The 17,830-nt window shown below is 42.0% G+C and overlaps 1 long non-coding RNA gene across 1 annotated transcript in view; it reads right to left on the minus strand.

Annotated features, from left to right (window-relative positions):
- The window catches only part of LOC119776091, a 54,100-nt gene extending 36,839 nt beyond the window's left edge, over window positions 1-17,261 (minus strand). Inside the window, exons 1-2 of the long non-coding RNA XR_005279732.1 lie at window positions 16,717-17,261; window positions 16,151-16,223 (exon numbers count right to left, since the gene is read on the minus strand). This is a non-coding gene — a long non-coding RNA (uncharacterized LOC119776091). The remainder of the gene's footprint in view (window positions 1-16,150; window positions 16,224-16,716) is intronic.
- Window positions 17,262-17,830: the final 569 nt, after the last annotated feature.

Raw genomic sequence — 17,830 nt, forward strand, 5'->3', positions numbered from 1 at the left:
ATGACCACACTTTACAAACAAATGGAAAACAAACTGCTGTCATCTGCCGTCCCTCGGAGGCAGGCGGCGGCTGTTATGGCGCACATGAGCTAAACAGGAAGTAAGAATAAAACCGGTGCATTTTGAGATGAGGGGGAGAGCTGTTTGATAGCAGGATGGGTTCGTTTGTCACTGATCTCCATTTAGTCACTGGATTGCTGAGAGTCGTTGGGAGTACACGGTGCTGTGAAGTCACCAGTCGCCATATTGGTACTCCCTAGTTAAGGGCAGGTTATCCTCCCTGCAGCAGTGTTTCGTAGATATTTTTGATTTATGCCCAATATTGAAGCGTAGTCTGCGCTGTTATTCCATGCCACAACGCAACTGGAACAATCAAAAACTAGCTGTGGGTCTAGATACGGCCGACGCGGTGAGGAAGTACATGAGGGCGAAAAAAAACGGGGATCCAGGTGTAAAAAGGGTCCCAGCGTTCTCGCGCACTTCGCTCTTCTAGCTGGTCCAACTTCACGAGTCGTTTTCCACAATGGCGGTCAAACAAACATAACAAGCCAGTAACGTACTGAACAGGAAATACGCATTGAGTAGAGTGGATGTAGATTTGACCAATCAGAGGCCTCCTGTCTGCGGTAGGGGTGTAAATAATAATCGTTTTGTATCAATGCATCGATACGTCCGCAAGTGTATCGATTCATGTTTTTTATTTTTCCTCCGGTCTATTTTTATCCATTTGCTCCTGGGCGTAATTCTCCCTCCCGTGCTGCGGTGCCGCTAAACCTATTTTGCCCTCCTACCGCGCTTCCTGGTTATACTCTTACAGCAGTGTGTTGCAGTGAGCTTGATGCAGACATTTTAAAATTATGCTCAGTATTGAAGCGCGGTCTGTGCTACACGCTGTGGGTCTAGATACGGCCGAGGCGGCGAGGAAGTGGGGGCGAGTTTAGTCCGACGACGGAGGGACATGAGGGCCAAAAAGAGCGGAGATCCAGCTGGAAAAAGGGTCCCAGCGTTCTCGCTCACCTCACTCTTCTAACGGGTCAAACTTCACAAGTTGTTTTCCGCAATTTCGGTCATAAAAACAAAACAAGCCCGCGTCCTGTCTGCGGTCAGCTACAATTTGGGAGAGGAGCAGCGGAGCGTCTGTGGAGGGGGCGGGACGTCTGGAGCCGAGGTATTGAATTGCACTCATTGCACTGATTATGTGCGTATTTTTTGATGCAAGGCCTTTCAGAATCTATAATGCAGGGGTAAAAAACAATTAACCAATTAATCCAATCGAATCGTGGTGTATTCTTGAGTACCGCCAATTGATTGGAATCGTTGGGTCAGGAAATCGATACTGAATCGAATCGCCATGATGAATGTGATCTATACCCCTAGTCCGTGGTTCAGCGGAAGGGGCGGGGGCACATTTGCGTTTACTGCGACACACGCAGACGACCTGGTTTCTGAGTATAAATCAGCCTTTAGACCGTTCGCAATGTAAATAATATCAAAAAATTATGATTTTCTCGTTTTCAGGGGAGCGTAAGACTTTTAAATAAAGCTAAATTCATCACTTTGACAAACATATTTCACAGCATCAGTAGATGATGCAAGTAGTAATACCAACAGCAAACTCACAGCAAAGGAAGGGAAGGGCTCCAGACCACTAGAGGGAGTGGAAAAAAAAAAAGCAAACCGAACCAAGGTGCTACTAATATACATGTTACTATAATTATGCTGTTTTTGAAGATGCAATGAAAGATAACAAACCTCTGCTTTCTTCCTCCAACTTTAAAAAAAAAAAAAATCTTGCATTAAAGTTTAACTTCCTGTTTGTATGGAGGGTTTGCTCTGATATGGTTTGTTCTTATCAAGGCTGGACGACATGTAACAATTTTTCATAACTACATTAACTATAAGGTCAAAAAAAGAAAAAAAAATATATTTGCTCTTAAAAAATATTTGGTCTCCCCCTAGTGGTCAGTAGAGATGTTGTTTTGTGGAGTGTGTTTGCTGCTTGTTTTACTATTTTCAACATCAGAGCTCAGCACTACTGTAACGCACAGTGGCTGAGGGCTGATGCTCTGGGCTCTTTGAAGCCTGAACTTTCAGCACACCTCCTTCAGTCTCCTTAAAGGTTCATATTTAATTATATTCTAGGCAAAAAATAAAGAGAAAGCAACATGATTGAATCAAAACCCCCCCTAAAGATGTTAGTGTACAGAAACAAACCAATCGCCACGCCTCTCACGTTACATTTTAGTTTTAAATTTTCGGTAGCACAGCACAGCCGAGGCTGTTAAAAAAATGAACCCAACGTAGAGAAGATGAGAAGCTGCAGAGAACACAGTGTTCAGGACGTGACACTTCCACCTTCTGGCAACAGTTTCCATTAAAGAGAGAAGTCGGGGTGGATGAGTGATTTCAGCGCGCCGAGGTAAATCTGAGAGGCCCAGCTGCCTAATGTCTCCTTCTGCTTGGTCAAACACGTTATTTATTTCTCATTGTGTGTGTCCACAGGCCGTAAATATGTTTGTAATTACCCACACGGCCATCAGGTGGGGTTAATGGAGAAGCCATTAGCACAGATAGAAAGTGGATGGATGACGCTGCGGAAGGGAAACTACATTAGAGAGGCTGTGGAAGGAGAGGCCGGCATAATCAGCAAATATTAGTCATTAATTCTGCCATTTATGCATCCACCTGCAACGCTTGCCTCCTCCTGGACCGGGTCAGCAATTAAAACCCAGTCACGCTGAATTAAAACCGGAATATAGTCGTTAAAAGAGGCAGAAGTCATGCTATAAATATCAACATACTTTTCCTGTCTAACTTTACCGTCTCTGTGTGTGAACATCTCTAAAGGAAAACATGCAATTTCCAGGAAAGGTGGAGTAATTAGCCAGTGATTAACAGGCCAGGTCTATTCACAGCAACAGCTCTTCTCCTTAATGGTCCACTGGTCCATGACCCGCATAGACCGCTAGATGTTTATCACTTTAAGGCAGCTTAATGTTTGGACCAGATGAAGTTTCGTTATAAACCAAAGGCAATCAGCACAGCAGACATATGCAGAGAAGGTTGAAATAAAAGCAGCGATTATTTTCAGTTTGGATCTCTGGATCAAACAGCATAAATGGAGCGAAGTTTGTTCCATCATTGGTACCAAAAAAACATTGTAATAGAAAAAAATACAATACAGAATTAAGCTATAAAAAACTTCTTAATTAAAAGCAGGTTTTGAAAGTAACTTTGTTCTTTTCTCGGATTTAACTTTTGAAATTATTCTTTTTTTTTTCATATTTTAATTTTTGAATCTTTTATAGGTTATATATTTTCATTAATTATCTTTTTATAGATTTCACATTTCTACTTTTTAATTCTCCCCCCCCATTTTCTTTACTTCAAGCCATTGACCGTTCAAAAATATTGTTGCGAACGTCAAGCAAAGGAATAGAAAGGCATTTTCCTCACTGCAGATGAAAGCCCGCCCCCAAAAGTGAAGAATGCAATTTATTAAACACAATCTGAAAAAGAGAAACAAAAAATAAACAAAAACTGAAAATAATTTCTTTTAAATTGCTTATGTTTAAAATCCATTAACAAAACATGTATTTGCAAGGCAAAAAAAATGACTTTCCTTTATCAGGAAGGCAACAGATTGTCCTTCATGATCGGTTCGTTTTATTGCTGAATTCATGCTGAAAACTGGCTCCTAGCTTCCCAAAGGTCAGACCTTAACGTTCAGTAAAAGCCTGATAGGGGCCTCCGGCTTTGGTCAAACAGTCTCGATCACCAGGACCAGTAATGTTTTCACCATCTACATATACATCGGTGTCATCAGCGTAAGGCTTGATCATCGGTGTCGGCAGACCCTTTTCACGGGAACACGTGCCCCGTTGTAGATCTGCAGTGCACCGCCCTCACAGCGGAGTTCAGAGAGATCAACTCTCCACAATAAGCCTTTGCAAAAACGAAGCCGAGCCAGTGGCAGATGGCCAATAGAGGGCGCTAGGGCGCCGCCCCACACCCAATGACCCTGATTAAGACATAAAAAAAATAAAAAATTATAATTTCATTTTAAATTAAAACATTAAACATTTCGAAATATATCTCTACATATTTCTTTTAGAAGTGCAACATAAATATTGAATCTTTAATGACTAGTAAAGCGTCCATTTTTCGTCAGATTAGTGACGTATTTCCGCTCTAGGCTGCAAAAATCTTTACCCATTGACTCTCGTTAAAAGTTGTACATGCGCAGAAGCTCCTCTGCAATACAGAGGTATAGCAGAGCTCGGGGCGCACCAGTACTGCGCCCTGAGGAACTATATGTGCTCACCACCTCCCACCACAGTACATTGTTTGTGGGTGATTGACAGGTCGAGTTGCGGGGGGTGGAGAGAGCAAAATGGTGCAAGAAATGTCCTTTTTCAGGACCTGGTTTATCAAGAAGGCTTGGCTAACTGCATGTAACTTTATTCTGCTTTTCCTGCCTCTATAATACAGCCTAATATAATACAGTGTACTTTTTTTAGATGTTTGTTAATTTGCATAGTTGCTCATAAATAAACAAATTTTTAGGAAATAAACAGTTTTTATATATTCAAAAATATATATAAAGCTGACTAAAAGCTTCCATTATTAAACTGTTAAATTATTTTTATAGGTTTGTGACTCAATGTTGGACCATGAAAAACACTGATTTGCCTTCACAGAGTCTCAGAAGGGCAAGATTTAAGTACAAAAAGTAAACTGTTCATTAAATTATGTTTTGTTTTTACAATATTTTCTGTTGTTGGCTTCATATCAATATACTGGTGTGATAACTTATATAACTTACCGTTTACTTTTTAAAAAAAATGAACATCCAGCTCTCCCATCTTTCTGGCCATGATATACACAAATAGAAATGATAAACACAGACATGTATGTATGTGGAGGGGTTTTGTTTTTCCTTTTACAGTTGCACATTTCAAGTTTTCAGTTTTCAAGTTCATATTTGCTGACAGATATTTAATGAAGATAAATTGTGCCTTCATCAGTAGTGAATTAGAGACAAACAGTTAAGTTCACAAGTGGGCCAATCAAATTCAGTTTGGTTCAGGTAGATATTTAATTATGCAGAAAATAAAAATCTGATTGTACAATTTATTTATGACGATTTAGAATAATAAATAATTGCTGTAAAATATTTGCTAACGTGCTTGCATTAATTATCTGTGCCCATGCTTTTTTTTAAATAAGTGCCAATTTTTTTTGTGTGTGCCCTATTGTGCCCCTGTGTGGTATTGGGTCAGCTGACGCCCCTGGGCTTTATCCCGTCACCAGGTTTCCTGTCATATATTATTTTTTTTAAAAGCAAATCAACTATAAATTAAACAAAATCTAAGGTACCAAGAATGCAGAGAAACCACAAACTACCTCATTGGTTCTGGAATGTACCAAAAGAAGTACCAGTTAATACCAACAGTTTCAAGAAAACAAATCTCTTTACTTCTCGTCACTTTTAGTTTTCATATTGCAATAGTCTTTTAAATCCAATCGGATTGAAGGCCAAAAAAAGGTTCTGCTGGTTCCACGGCAAATCCATCCTCTCTGCTATCAGGGTCAAGTTGGTAGCTTCTATCTGCCTTTTAGATTAAGGTCTTCGTCTCAGTAGTTGGTCCATCTGGTCTCCGTGTCCAGATAATGGACTGAACAGAGTTCTGGGAGATTGTTTTGGAACCTAACCCTGCCTGAAACTGGCCCTCTCTAAGGCCGGGCCTACACTGTATGATATTATCAATCGTTCTCAGCTACAGCTCAGACTGCACCATGAGGCTGACACTTGGCCTAGGGGTGGAACGGTTCACAAAATCCACGGTTCAGTTCGGTTCACGGTTTCGTGGTCACGGTTTTCGGTTCGGTTTATGTTGATTGTTAGCCTGACATGTTGGTCGTGTTGCTGTTAGCATAAACAAAACGTGTTGCACAATGCTCGCACACTGTTGCACTTTTATCCACAGCTTTCTTCCCGCCGTCATCGTAGGTCACTCTAAATGCAAAGTGGTCCCATACAGCAGACCTATAAAGTGCTGCTGGCGCGTCTTCCAACTCCTGTTCTTTCCCACTCGCCATACCCACACAATTCTCCACAACAACTGATTTTTCCCTACTACACCCGGCTACGCTGCTTCGCTTCTTCTTCTTCTTCTTGTTTACTACTGGCGGTTGGCTTTGGTCGCAGTACCGCCACCTTCTGCTCTGGAGTGTAAACGCTTCCCTATGAGAAAAAGGAGCAGGGCATGAACCGAACGCAACACACGCGAACCGAACCGAGACAGTCGAACCGAACGGTTCGGACGGTTTTCAGAAACCGTTCCATCCCTATTCTAAACACACTTAGGTCCTCTGCATTTTAAAGAAAAAACCAGAGCCAGACTTAAAAGACTTTAATTTCAAAAGTTGTGTAAGCCGTCCGAAAAACATTTTTTTTTTTTATATCAGCTAGTTTTAGAACCATTTCATCTCATTTTAAATGAAAAATAGACACCAATATTTCAACTTTAAATTAGTCCTTTTATTAGATCGACTGCAAAGCAAAAATCCGTCAGCTGTTACAGGCAGAATAACTTATAAATAATTTACAAAAAAAGGGATGTTATGCAAAAAAAAAATCAAAGTTTTTATCGTTAGGAGGCAGAATAAAGAGTATTAAGAGGCCATTAGATGCATTAGCCAGAGATTACATTAGGCCCCATTAAACAGAAGCCTGCTGCATTACTGTACTGGATATACTTTTGGAATATCGATTAGGCTTTTTTAATGGTTCATTTTCAGTTTAGCACACAATAGAGCAGGAAGAAGTCATTACAGGGATCCACAGGCCGGGTTGAAGGAGTGAAAGACGGCTGACATGGAAAAGACAAAGAAGAGCTGATCTGAATGATAAGTTTGTGCTAAAAACCAGGGAAAGGAGCCAGAAGGCTTCAAGGAAACAGCTTCATCAGAAAACCGTCAGCCGTTATGAGGATGTCTTAAAACAAACGTCTGGTCTTAAAAATTCTCATTTCTAAAAAGTTGTAATAGATTGAAAGGAAATTCTCCAATGAAACACCTGCAAAGGTCAGACAGGCTCTTAAGGCAGAGACTTTAAACCCTTAAAAGCCTTAAAGACTCCAAATGTGATTCAAACTATAATCTCCCCTGATCAATGAAGTGATACTGCAGCCAAATGGCAGTTATATAATCTCTCCTCGGGTTGTAAAAGCTGCCTCTCCTACTCCATCTGGGAGCACCACCAGCATGCCGATGATGCAGGCCAGGATATGATATAAACGGCTAAAAGTAGCGGCTTCATCTTATAGAGGAGCAGGTCCATAGCTGCGGGGCTTTAAAGACAAATACTGACTTATTTTGCATAAAGACAACATTTCCTAACCTCTAATCAGGGTTGAATTTCTTCCAGACAGGTGGAAGAAACTGGAAGAGAGTTCTGGTATTAGCTCATATTTTGGAGAACTGGGATAGTTGAAAAGTGAACTCACTAATGTATCCACAAGGAGACATAAGGAGAAATATTTATGAGAATATAAACAGTGACACAAATTAAGAACTGATATAACTGAAGTAGGGCTTAAACAATTGAACAATTAATCAGATTAATCGATTATTTAAATAATTGTCAACTAATTTAGTAATCGATTAATCGTAAACTGGTGTATAGAGACTCTAAAACATGCCTTTAGTTGACAGAGTCTAAAGATGTGATACAGCAATGCGTACAAAGCAGACGGTACTAATGTAGTCCATTTTTCCTCCGTTTTAGGTAAAAGTGTTTTGCTTCAGAAAAATCAATACTAGGAACTAGGGGTGTGAATAATAATCGTTTTGTATCGATGCATCGATCCAACAGCCGACGATCCGATGCATCGATACGTCTGCAAGAGAATATATTAATTTTTTTTTTTCCTCCGGTTTATTTCTATCCATTTGCTCCTGGGCGTAATTCTCCCTCCCGTGCTGCGGTGGCGCTAAACCTATTTTGCCCTCCTACCTCGCTTCCTGGTTATACTCCTGCAGCAGTCTGTTGCAGTTAGCTTGACACAGACAGTTTTGATTTATGCTCAATATTGAAGCGCTGTGGGTCTAGATACGGCGAGGAAGTGGGGGCGAGTTTAGCCCGATGACGGAGGGACATGAGGGCCAAAAAGAGCGGGGATCCAGGAGGAAAAGGGTCCCAGCGTTCTCGCACACCTCGCTCTTCTAGCGGGTCAAACTTCACGAGTTGTTTTCCGCAATTTCGGTCATAAAAACAAGTGTATAAAATAAAAAAATAAATAAAATAAAAACAATTAATCGCATCGTATCGTGGTGTATTCTTGAGTATCGATAATCGAATCGCTATGATGGATGTGATTTACACCCCTACTAGGAACTAAAAGATTGATATTATACCAGGGAGCCAAAAATCACAATATATTGTCTTCAACGTTTTCCAGGTCAAGGATCCGCAAACTGATGATGAGAATGAGCGGGGACCCCCTAATTATATATCCATCCATCTTCCTCCGCTTATCCGGGGTCGGGTCGCAGCAGCTTAAGAAGGGAGGCCCAGACTTCCCTCTCCCCAGCCACTTCTTCTAGCCCCTCAGGAGGAACCCCAAGGCGTTCCCAGGCCAGCCGAGAAACATAGTCTCACCAGGGAGGCGTCCAGGAGGCATCCTAACCAGATGCCTGAGCCACCTCAACTGGCTCCTCTCGACGTGGAGGAGCAGCGGCTCTACTCCGAGTCCCTCCCGGATGACCAAGCTCCTCCCCCTATCTCTAAGGGAGAGCCCAGCCACCCTACGGAGGAAACCCATTTCGGCCGCTTGTATCCGCGATCTCGTTCTTTCGGTCATGACCCAGAGTTCATGACCATAGATGAGGGTAGGAACGTAGATCGACCGGTAAATCGAGAGCTTCGCTTTTTGACTCAGGTCTCTGTTCAGCGCCCGCTTCACGGCAGACGCTGCACCAATCCGCCTGTCGATCTCCCGCTCCCTTCTTCCCTCATTCGTGAACAATATCCCAGGATACTCCGCCCTTTGTCACCCTAATTATATATATGGTATGAAATAGTGTTCTATCAAACTGGTTCTATAGTCACTCTATTACAGATGGAGTAAAGTAATCCCTCCCTGGGATTATTAAAGTATTTCTGCTTCCTGGTTGATGGGACAGGTGTTGTGAATGAAACGGTGCCCAGCTTGAAAGAGCTCCTGTGTGTCTCTGAATGTGAGCATTGATGACTGAAAGACATCTTCTGCCTCCATTTATCTGTTAACTGCAGTCTGTTGAATTCATGTTAATGCATATTTAAGACCTCCCTATGCGATGTGAAGCTTGGTGTCCTGCCTGATGACCATCTACAGAACAGACCATATAGGATAACAGCTGTTTTATATAAACAAATCAAATAAGAGGGTTAGCCTGATTATTAACCTATAAACCCGGTTTAAAGGTTTAAAGACGCAGGATGGAAGTCAGCCATCGTATCAACATGATAAACACACCGTGGCTGTTTGCAAGGCTGATCCCAAACATCTGAGGGGGTTTTAACTCCATGCCAGGATGAAGCTCCCACTCCTGGTTCACTGCCGCTCTCTGGCTTTTTAAGGATTTTAAAAACCTGCTTAGAAAATAAAAGATCATCTCACTGCTGCTTGAATGAGAAGCTTCCAGAACATCCTGTTTCTGTAACAGGTCACCGCTGATCACATGTTGAGTGAGTCATCGCACCACCAGGACCATGACCACCTCGGCTGGGATCTCTAAATATTGACATCCCTCTGACGTGCGCAGAAAGGCACACAAACACCTGAACGTGTGCTGGAAGGCGCGGACGGCCGACTCTCATCCCGTCAGGGAACCATCCAACCTGCAGGGATTAACTCCTGCAGCTGTCAGTATTCCTGTTAATCTCAAACGTGCCGAACGGAGCTGAGGCGGATTATATCACATCCCACTGTTTGCTGTTTGGAGCACACCTGCATGCAGCATGAGTTCTGATAAGGAGAGCTGAATGTAACCTGAATGAGCAAAGCTGACGCCTCTCTGTCCGTCTAACAGCGGCAGTCGGATCAGAACACACCCAGAGGGATCCGCCTCCATGAGACGGGATGCCACAGAGATCCATCAGTAACCCCTCCTCTGTGGCCGACTTTGTCACGCGTTCATGTGATGAAACGGTAATCTGATGTTGGAATATTTCACCAGGAAGTAAAAGCCACAGCGTCACCCAGGAGGCCAGCTTTGCTTCATTTCTTTCTCTCTGTTATCTCCACAACAATCCTCCCACCATGTGTCGTCTAATGAACCCCCGCAGAGGAACCGCCTCAGAGGGCAGAAACGATCCACTCGCTGGGGCTGATAAAGCTGGGACTTTAACAGCAGGCTGTCTTCCATCCGCATAAACTGATGACACTAAAACCAGAAGTTTAATATTTACTTTGCAGTTCATCTTTTGGTTTTAATGCTGAACCTAATTGATAGGTTGACATTTGATGAAGAGGATGTTTCCACAACATGAAGGGCTAAATATTTTTAACATTATACTGAACTTAAAAAAGTATTCATAAAATTTATTATATTAAATAACTGTTAAATAAAAGAAAAACCTTTTTTCTCAAACATTATCAAACATAAAATTGAACCTATTGGGTGACTAAATAAAAAAAGATTGGATATTGGATAACTTATTTCCAATGAACACAGATGTAGATCTATCATTAACAGATAGGGTATGTTGCTCTGATAACTGTCAGACTGAGGCTGTTTGTATGGACTTGTTTTCTCTCCAAGTACGTTCTTGACAAGAACAGAGGAAGGTATGGACTCAGGGAGAACGGGAGTACGAAGAATGAATCGTGGTCAGTTAGGACAGTAGCGACTCCTGACATCACCACATTCAAAGCTCGTCTAGGGCTGCATTTCACCTCCTGCTCTTAAGGTCGTAGGGAAGTAATGTTTAATGCTTAAACATGTATATAAATGTACTCTTTATTAGACCATATTGTCCCAAAATTTAGAAAATTTCTGTTTAAAAAAAAATCCTGTCTTATAATCTGTGGGTTTTTTTAATTATCCTATGCATGGCAGTTAGTTATACTTCAGCCTGAACACCTAAATTCAGCCAATCATATATCAACGGTCATCTGTCAGTCAAATGTTTTCGGTCATAGCATCTTGATTCATGTGTCACAGCTAATATACGCAACGGTTGAAACCAGAATCCTTTCCTTTCCCATTGAGTTGCGTCCCAGTGTTCACGGGGATGGACGTCTGTGTCTTCGGCAGGCGTAGAGCTAACAGAACTGGCAGCGTTGCGAGGCAAGGGCTCAAACATGTACGGCTGGAAGCCTTCTACACCAAACCAAGCTTCTGCCGCCCTGGCGTCCTCTTCCACAACATCTTCGTCCCCGCTTTCCTCCTCTAAATAAAAAATGGATGACGGAGGAGACTCATCCACGACCTCCGACACTAAACTCTCCTCCTCTTGCATGTTTCCTCTGTCCATAGCGTTCCTTGACAGCGTCGTTTCTAAGTCACCAATTTAGTGCTACTTGGTCCCAATGGAATTTCCCATTGGGAACCTGCTAGCACTAAGTTGCTAACTGGTTAGCAAGATGCTTCCCACAGATCAGCTACAATCAAACTTCCCCCTTCCCCAAACAACAATCCCATTCACTTTATTCACTCGTGTAAAGTCGAACACCACTCGGGAAAATTCGGAAATGCAGCGGTTGGAACAGCAGCTTCCCCACGACTTTAATAGTCTCTAGATGATAATAAATTGTGACTTTTTTCTGTGGGGGAATAATGATTAACACAGTCAGATAAACATAAATCAAATGAACGTTTTTAACAGGTGGAACTCAATGAAATGTGTTAACTTACAAATGTCTTCTCCTGGCCTCGTGAGACCATCCTGATCTCGCGAGCTTTCAAGGTTTCACTCGCAGATCAGTCTGGAGACTCTCCGTTAAAGAAAATTTGGAGCCGTTCACCAAACGAACGTCCAATCAGCGTTGGCTTGGAGGCGGCTTGAGGTGTGACGCAATGAGAAGCGCCACAGTTCAGTCTAAAGAACATGGCGGCTTCAGCCGATGAAACTAGCGTTAGCGTGGCTATCGAGCAAGTTTTATGGGAATTACAGAGTATTTCTTCGCTGAAAGAAGAGCAAAACACTGCTCTGGAGGCTTTTCTCAGAGGAAAAGATGTTTTTGCTCTTCTCCAGACCGGTTTCGGCAAGAGTTTGATCTATCAATTGGCTCCTCTTCGTCGTCGCTCTGTTAGTACGTCATATGCTTCGTTGATCTGATTGGTTTATTTGGCCCATCTATCACCAACATAGGCCAATCAGCTAACCAGTATTTTCGCCCCTTCCCAAAATTACTTCAACAGAAGGTTTCCATCTGGAGGAGTCAGGTTAGTAAAAATGTATATAACAAATCAATTTAAACAATGAATGTAAACATTTCTGTCCAGAAAGTTTCCCATCATAGCCTGCAACACGCCTTTCTGCACGGCGCCGTGCCAGGCAAGTGGCTGTGTCTCGGTCCTTGGATCCCAAAGGGAAAAAGAGGAAGATTTAAGAAGTGGATTGCATCTCCAATCTGCACCACTGCAGCTAGTTTGGTTCCAAACAAGGAAAACCGTTCACAGATCCAACAGGTAGAGCTCTAAAGCAGGGATGAGAACTTTCTTCCATTTTCTTTTCCCAAATACTCAAAATGACCAAACCAAAAATCTGATTTCTTTATTTTGTTTCTATATCTCATCAATGATATATACAATATAATATATTCATATTGTAATGGAATTTCAACTTAAAGCACCAAATATGGTACAACAGAGTAGTCACATGATGTGACATTTTAATCCAAGTTAAACTCTTAATCACGAATGCTTATTATGTATTTAAGCCCACATAGTCCTTTTTTACAATGTTCTAATACATTTGTTGCCTGTTTCGTACTATGAGGCTTATAGAAGACTTTTACATTTTTTCAACTCCACACAGATGTTTTTTTTTGTTGTCTAGTTTGTCTCTTTAAACAGTTTGAGTTACTGACTCCTGTGCTAGAATGACTCAGTCAGTACTGATTTTCCTAAAACTTAATTTCTGTGCATCTCTTTCTATACTTCTACAAAGCACATCAAGTATTACAAAAAGGTGAGACCAGGTGTTCAGCAGCATAGGATGGATATGAGCAGATAGAACGATTAACCAGGAAACCCACTGGTGACTAACACTGGTTTGGTTTTCAGCTGGAATGCTCTGACAGGGGACTTTTTTCAGTCAACTTTTTTTCTAGATTAAACCCCCAACATGTCTGCAGTTTGTTCAAGCTGCAGGGGAGTGAGAGAGAAAAATACATCAGAAGATAACAGGAAGGTGGACTGCAGAGGAGGGAAGTCATCATTTACAGTTTAATCTATTAATTCTCAGATTTTTTAAAGCTGCCAACATTTTTAAATCCAGCTTGTTCTGTAACAGGCTTGAGTTTAAGACTCAAAAGCTGTTTATGTGACGCTAGCTGTGCTAATCCCATTGATATCCAACACTAAAGCTACTTTGAAATGGACTCCAATGTTTATGTTTAGTAAAAGTTCTCTAAGACAAAAAAAATATTTTTAAATATTCTTTTTTTGATAAAACCTGAAGTGAAAATAACAATTAAACATTAAAGGACAAATTAATTTATCATTGGGAATGAAATTCATAATTAAATAGCTGCAGTTCAGACAGGCTGCGTTTGATCAACTTTCTTCCTTTCAGACCAATGAAAGAGAAAGCAAACCGTCCAATTCTCCTCTCAGAAACACCTAGGCAGTGCAACCCCTCCCCTACTTGTTTCTGTGCAGTGTCAGTCAACAAAGAAAAGAGGCTAATTGGAGACAGCAGCTCTTCATGCCTGTAAAGCAGCTGACTGCAGGCTAGCAAAATAAACATCAATAATGAATGAATAACGCCCTCATAAATCAATGCTGCATAATTAGTTTAGACACATCTTTAATCCCACATTTACCCATTTTTATAGAACACACGACTTAAAGACTAGAATAAATCAGCACCTCTGGTTTTACTTTAAGCCTTTAAATGGGTTTGAATCATATAGACTCTTCCCGCCGTCTCCTGTTTTTAACTCAGGCTTTGTGAGATAAATTAACCGCAGCCATCCAGTCGGAGCTTTAGATGCTCCCATTACTCCGGCAGAGCCTCAGCACACATTAAATAAAAGCTCTTTAAGCTGATGAGGTCTCCACACAGCAAATGAAATCATCTTAATATGCAAACTCACGCTCAGTCGTCACAGAGAGCCTGGAAGAAGGGGCCCGGAGACAGCTGGGGGTCCAGCACTCCGACATGCATCGCCGGGTTCCCTCGGCTCACCTCGCCAGCCGCAGCATCGACATGAAGCGTTGGAGGTGAAGTGTGAAATGGTTCTGCTGCAGCTGGAGGCCAAACTCTGGGGACTCATCAGGAGGTTCGGCCTCACACTTGGAAGGATTTGAGTAAATGTAGAGGACGTTTTCCATTTCCCGACTCGGGTTTTTTCACGCTTCCTGGGCGAGTTAAGTAAGAAGTCGGCTGAGGCAGCACTTCGGCACACCTCCCAACAAGTGATAAATATTTAAACTGCACTCTGGTGGGCGCAGAGGTGAACATTCAGCAGTGGTATTACAAGGAGTGAAGCAAGGAGGGGGAAGAGAGACCAGAACAGCCAGGTTTAATTATTTGCAGGTCTGTCCTGGAAAGTTCCCTCTGAGGAAGCGGAACCTGCAACGGATCCCAGCCAGCAAACAGCTTTCAGGAGAGAAAACGGCAACACTGAGCTGCAGTAGTTTCAGCCTCAGATGCCAAGAGAAGTCGGGTTTTTCTGACAAAACAAGGTGGAGCGATTCGTGATGGGTGGGCTCTAAACCAGTTTTAAGGACTGTTTTTCACCCAAAAATGAAGCTGAACTGTTGAAAAACATCATTATTCTTCCTCTGAACCACCAGGTTTAATAATTGAAAGAATCAAATTATCTTATATGGTCATAAAACGATGAAAAAAAACATTAAATGATCAAATGTGCTGCCGATAGGTTAGGTGTTAATGTATGTTTTTAAATTTTATATACAACCTTTTTCGTCAATGGATTTTTTTAGCCACTGACATGGCCTGATTAGAGGGAAACACAACTATGCAGAGTAATAATACTCCCAGTCAACAGGTGGCGCCAAGGGAAAAGTAAGAGCTGCAGAAAACAGACCAGACCTGTCGTTTAAATCTAAAGGAAAGCAGAATCCACTTCTGAAGGAAGAAACCACTGAATTAAACAGCAAAAGAAACATGTAGGTTAAAAAATCTTTTCTTATGTACGGCCTATTGTCAAACCAGCACGTTACTGCCACCTACGGGCCTGGAGAGGAAAATTCTACCTACTGTAAAAACATAAACAAAAGTCCTGAAACAAACTAAACCAGTAGTGGTAACCAGTAACAGAACTGCATTAAAAATAAACACTGACAGTGCTTAAAATTAGTCAACTTAATAAAAGAAACGTTAAGGTTTCACCACCGGCTAAAACAAATAGCCCAGAAACATGAAAGCTTCCCAAGGTGATGGCCTCTTGTTTTCTGTGGCTAAACTAAATCAAACTCTTTCAGGTTTCCTGAATTGAAGCAACTTTATACATCTAAAAAAAAGCATGATTTAGTACAAAATGAGACAGTTTAATAGTCTGACCCCAGGATGGAGGATACTGAGAATCTGGATGAAGCAAACCGAAAAACAAATGGATTAGAAGAAATCCAAGTTCTCATGTTGTGAATGAAATAAATAACAATAAGCATAAATATATCTGTGGCATTTAGGGAGGAAGATAACTGCTGAAGTTTAAAGATCAAACTCCCCTCATAAAGAATCAACCCTAATGATAAGACTGCATCTTAGTACGGTTTCTGTTCAAATCCAATATATATATAAAACCACTAGATCAAATGAAATCTGATTTTATCTCCAGAGAGGATGGATCATCATATGAACAGCAACATAATAATTCAGGGTTAATTTGTGCTTCTGTTCCATGTAGAATTTAAATCTGAATAAAAAAATAATAATCTTTTATTCATTTATTAAAAAGGAACAAACCGGTGGAGGGAATCATTAGCCAGAAATCTGGAGCAGATAGTTTTTAGGAGCTGGTCTTGCAGGATGATCATTCCTGGATTTGGTCATGAACCCAAACAGAAGCAGGTTTGGAGTTAAAAATTATGATAAAACGAGTAAAAGCCTGAGAAAGTAGAGATTCATTTTGGGGTTTACACTGGGAAAAATAAAAATCTAGATTTTTTTTCTTAAAATAAGTTCATTTGTTCTTGCATTGAGACATTTTTCCAAAGGAACAAGACAATTAACACTTAAAATAAAACACAGTTGCATTATATTATGTAATTATCTTATTTTTAGAGTAAAATATTCATTCCATTGGCAAACTATCTAATTTACCTACTGAAATTAAGGATAAATACACTTAAATTAGGAAGTTTTTCCTTATTTCTAGTGTTTTTTTCCAGTGTAGAAGCATTTCTGGATCAGTTCGACCTTAACAGGCAGCAGCAGCAGAGTTTCAGGCTCACATCAGCGGGATGATGAGAGCTTTAAACAGCTTCTGCTCGCTCAGATGAGAGGAAAATAAATAAAGAAATCCCCCTCACCTGGAAATCTCAAGGTTGTTCCTTCCACTTGTGTCCTGAAGGCAGAATATCCATGAGCTAATCCCAGAAGGTCGGTAAAACGTTCAGATTATCCACCCGATTAAAAGGAAACGCATCAGAAAATAATAAAAAAGAAGATAGAGAAAGCGCTGCTCCCGATCCCCAGGATGCGGCTCCGCTCCAGCAGGACCGCCCTCATGCGCTCATGCTAGCACATCCAGCGGAGACAGAGAGCGAGCAGAGCCGGCTGATGGAGAACAAACCCCCGCCAAGTGCTGCGGAGCTCCAGGGAGCGGGCGGTCGGGAAAGGCCGCCTCCGTCAGGAGTTCACCCCAGGACGGTCGCCTCCGAGCCGGGTGAGCGGAGCACGTACAGCTGCAGCTGTCAAATCCGGTTTCTGCCGGTTACTGGGTGTTTGTGGTGCCAGCTGGCCCCGCTGTAGCCACGGACTGAGCCGGTCTAACGGTCCGCGGAGAGTCGGTCGGTCTCGCCTCCCTGGACCATCCTCTGAGCTCCTTCTGGAAAAATGAGACAAATCCAAGAAGCACCGCCTGTCTCCGGAAAAAGCCCCGCCCCCTTCACAAACAGCCAATAGCGGAGGCGCTCCTTGCCTGGTAGCCCCGCCCCTCTCTCTTTCTCGGAGAGTTTGGCATCGCTGAGCTTCTCCACAGGACCAATAAACACATTCAGCCTCCAGCTCGAGCAGACGCGCTGTCCGCCAAACCCGCTCAGCCACACAGACACTTCTGTTCACACCTGACTGGAACACATGGGGACATTTCACAGCCTAGACCGAGTCACCACCTGAAGCTCATCTCAGAGCGAACCATTTTCACCTGTACAACTTAAACCACCTTCTTCTGTTATACAGTAGAGACTTTAACCAGCTGACCTGCTGTTATCATGGTCACTGTGACCTAAATGGCTCAGTGCCCAGGGCGGCAAGGTGTCTGGGGTCACCGTCAACATTTTCTATAGCTGATTAGCTCGGAGCAGGGGACTCCAGCTATACTGTTGGGACCAAAATGATCCATATTGCTGCCTATTTAGATTTAAAATTATCTTAAACCATTTTGTTTTCATAGCAAATACAAGAGTAGAAAGAATAGAAAAT

Source organism: Cyprinodon tularosa, unplaced genomic scaffold (assembly GCF_016077235.1).
Source record: "Cyprinodon tularosa strain WSP-4 unplaced genomic scaffold, ASM1607723v1 ctg908, whole genome shotgun sequence".
Lineage (NCBI taxonomy): Eukaryota > Metazoa > Chordata > Actinopteri > Cyprinodontiformes > Cyprinodontidae > Cyprinodon > Cyprinodon tularosa.